This window comes from Nymphaea colorata, unplaced genomic scaffold (assembly GCF_008831285.2).
Source record: "Nymphaea colorata isolate Beijing-Zhang1983 unplaced genomic scaffold, ASM883128v2 scaffold0182, whole genome shotgun sequence".
Taxonomy (NCBI): Eukaryota; Viridiplantae; Streptophyta; class Magnoliopsida; order Nymphaeales; family Nymphaeaceae; genus Nymphaea; species Nymphaea colorata.
Genome location: NW_022204688.1, coordinates 23,540 through 27,500, shown reverse-complemented (window position 1 = coordinate 27,500; position 3,961 = coordinate 23,540).

The following is a 3,961-nucleotide window of genomic DNA, read 5'->3' as shown; positions in this document are numbered from 1 at the left end:
CCCTCGCGTCCTCTACCTCCACGGCGCTTCTCAGTCCAGAAATCCTTGAAGAGCCGCCGTCTGACACATAGGCATAAGGAAGAAGGCATCGGCGGATCTCCACCACTGGCGGCGATCCCTCCCTTGTCACGTAAGTACCCCCTTTCGAGTTATTTTCAAAGTTCTGGAATCGGTGCCTTTGCCCTGATCACGAGGGTACTGTGAGGCCGATTCCAGCATAGGGAAGATTGAAAGCGACGGATCCACCGTCGGCTTCAATTCGACACCGAAGAGGAGACGAATTCCGATCTCTCTCTCGCTGCCCGATTGCTGCATTCTGCCTTAGAACGCAGGACGTCTTCACTCGATTCCTCCCTCGGCATACCCGAAGAGGGGAATCTTGATTGGGGCGTATTCTGTTCTAATCAGACGTTGCAGATCGCGCCGCGAGGTTGGAATCAGAATTTCGATCCTTAGTAGGATTTTTGGCCGGATTAGAAAGGCGGTTCTCCTAAGTAATTCAAGTTCTATCGGCCTATTTTCTCCCTTTTGATCTGTCGGACCAGAGGCTCAAAAGTTAAGAAATCTCGCTCTCTGGTCGAGATCTGAAGTAGAGGAGTGATCCACGTGAATCGCCCAGAAAAAAAGCTTTACAAATATCAAAAAAGGGGTGAATTCTGTCGGCTGGATCTCGAGATTGAATCTCACCGGAAAATCGTATAAATCCGGCCATCGCTGTTAATTCCGGTGGCCGCCATTGATTCCGGCATTAAGGACCGAATTGCCCTTCTTCCCTAGTGTTTTATTTAAATTCTGAAAGGGGTATATCGGTCAAGGGACTTTCGGATCAAGTTCTGGCCGCCGGCACGAGTTGGAAGATTCCGACGAGGCCAATCATCCGAATCCGATAAGTCCTTCTCCGTTCCATCCTAGCCCTTCACTTCGACACCTGTCAGCCATCCAGCCTTCCATCTGAGCCCTTGTCCCAGCTGCTACCATCTGTCCCGATCAAGGATCAGCTCACAATCAGCTGCTCCCTCAAATCAGGAAGCAATCCCGCAGCCGCCGCTCCCTTCCAGCTCCTCGCCATCTTCATTGAGTCAACCCTAAGTCGTAGCAATCCTCGAACGTCCATCTTTCCACGTGTCGTGATCTGGCCCTACCTGCTGCCACCTCACCTGCCAGCTCGCCCTCCAGCTCCTCAACTTGGTCCCGCGTCATTCCATGTGTCTACACGAGAGGCCTTGCGAGATCCCCTTGCCTCTTTTCTCGGATCTAGTCTCCACCGTTTTTGGAAGCCTTGCCACCTCGCGCCACCTTTCCTATTCTTCCTCTACCGTTTCCTTCTTTTCCTCTTGACCTGATCCGCACCTCCTCTCCACCGTAGATCTGATCCACGTGTCCCCATCTAAGCCTTAGCCTCACTCGAGCTCACTCGAGAGCGCCACCTGGCCCTTCGCCCCAATCTCCTCTCCCTCCTTTGTCGAGCTTCTCCCTAACACTTAGGCGAGAATCCGAATTCCATTCCTAATAGCTAGCATCTTCCTAGCTTCTTCTGTCGTGTCCATCCATCTTGCCACGTGGCAAGAATCGGCGCATCCTCCTTGGTTTGACCAACCAAGTCAACCCCACCTAGCTAGGAACCCTCGCGCGCCAACCCCCCTCCTAGGTTGAACCCGTAGTGAGCCAACCTAAACCGAAGTCAGCCCTCCACCTTAGTCAAACTAGGTCAACTCCTCCACCGAGCCCACTTAGTTGGTAGCCTCCCTTAGTGACTCGAGCCTACCTCGAGTGACCCTTGACCTACTTGACCCGGACCCATTGACTCGGTCCATTTAGTCAACCACCTAGTTAGTTAAACCCTCCGCACTAGGTCAACATTGACCAGCACCGTGAGCTTAGGCTCGACCTTAGCCTCCCCTACTGGACTTACCTATTAGCTAGGTCAACCCTTGACTGAACCTACACCCCATTTGACCAAGCCTACCCTGACCGGAACCCGCTTGACTAGACCTACCACCTAGTAGAGCCCAGCCAAACCCAGCCAACCCAGCCTTAGCTAGGATTAGGTTCAGCCGGCTCGCCGGTCCTTACAGCGGCCACTTCCTCTTCGTCGGCATCCACCAGTGCACGTGGCCGAGCCACATCCCGGAGTTAGGCAGGTAGGCGCTGTCACTGTGACAGCAGCCCCCCTCGGCAATCCAGGCGGCCCTCCCGGCCCGGTTCCGTCGTCTCCAGCGCGCAGCAGCAGCACATCGGCGGCAGCCCGACAGGCGACTTCGTCCTGATAGGCGGCCCTCGACCAGACAACAGACGAGCGCTCCCGACATCCTTGACGGCACGTCCGTAGCACCCCGAGACAGCGTCCTCGTTCTCGGCGCGCGTTCTGTCCCTCGGGCCGGCGAGTGTCAGCAGCAGTCGCGGCTCGACGTTAGCGTTGCCACCGCAGGATCCTACGCGGCAACAGTGTAACTGCCACAGCCAACGAGCAGCGATCAGACCTCGGCAGTCGACCCGACCACCAGCGCGCGGCCTGCCGTCAGCGCCTTCCGGCAGCGGTCAGTCCGAGCAGCAGGCTACGTGGAGGCACGCCTCAGCCGGTTTTCCTGTTCTGTAAGCTGCAGTGCTCGGGGGCAGGTCATCACCCCGAGACCTTATCCGGCTACGCCAAGGGTGATCCTTGGCCGGTATCGCTTCCTATTCCCCTTGTAGCTCCGGGTGGGATTTACCTTCAGTTTTAGGTAGCATATTAGTTTATTTTCAGCATTTCTATTTTAGCCTTGGCTTCGGCCTAGCTCCCCCGTGAGGTACCTCGAGGGCACTGTGCCCGAGACACGACCACAAGGAGCCAGACCACCTATTTACTTCTGTTGGGTGTGGTTTGCACGTTAGTGTGGTTTGCGTGGTTTGTGAGTGAGATTGAGTGTTCTCTTGTATCGCTCGCGAATTGTAATGGCCTCACGACCTTGTTAGTGTTTTTGTAGTAGGTAGATGATACGGGTCAACCTGCAGAGTGGCCTAGGGTAGCCACAGATGTCGCTGAGAGCAGCCAAAGGGCGCGGGGCAAAGCCGCCCTTCATGCGATTAAGGCCCTACAAGGCCAAGATGACTCAAGGCTGAGTCAAAAGGGAGGCGTAGTGCATCAGGTGCAGACCTTACAAACTGAACATATTCAGCTTAGAATCGATGCCGAGGGAGGAGCGGGAGGAGAGGCAACGGCTCTAAGCGAGGCTCTTGAGGACCAAGGCGAAAGGGGTCAAGTCCGAGTCCGGTCTAGTCCAACCTAGGTCTTCGCTATACTCATGCACTTAGGGTCAGCCTAGGGCGAGCCTAGGCGAATTTCTGGTCTGAACCAAGGCCCACAGCGTGCGGGCTAAGGAGAGGACGAGTTAGGGACGAGACACTAAGTCTCGAGTTCGAGTTTGCTTGCGTTTTCTTTGATTTTAGAGTCCGCATTTGCTTTGGTAGTCAATTCCGTTGTGGATTTTGATTTTGGGTTGGATCAATTGTTTAGATCCGCTTTTTAATTCAGTACTATAAATATTTAGAATTCTTTTGGATCTGCATGCAAAATTTGAGAATAGAAGTCATTTGTGTGAATCGACTCTCTCTCTTCTCCTCTACTCGAGTTCTCTCCCCCTCTCGCGCGTCTCCTCTCCAAGCCACGTTCTTCTTCCTCCGTCTTACATTTGGGGAATTTTCGATGCAACTTGCTGGAATTCCTCAAGCAACAGCAGCTATACCCGACGGTATTCTTCTCTCTTGACCTTGATTTCTTCTTCTCTTCTTCCCTAATCACTCAACCGAAGGGTTAGCCAAATGAAGAGCTTCCAAGCGTCCGGCGCGAGGTGCTTCTTCCCACGGATTTGTTCCCCACGTCTTCATCAACGATAGCGGTGCAGCCTCCACGTCTCCACCCGTGAAGGTTAGAGGCCTCTTTGTACTGGGAAGACTTCATCCTCTAGGCGACTAGAAGGGTGAA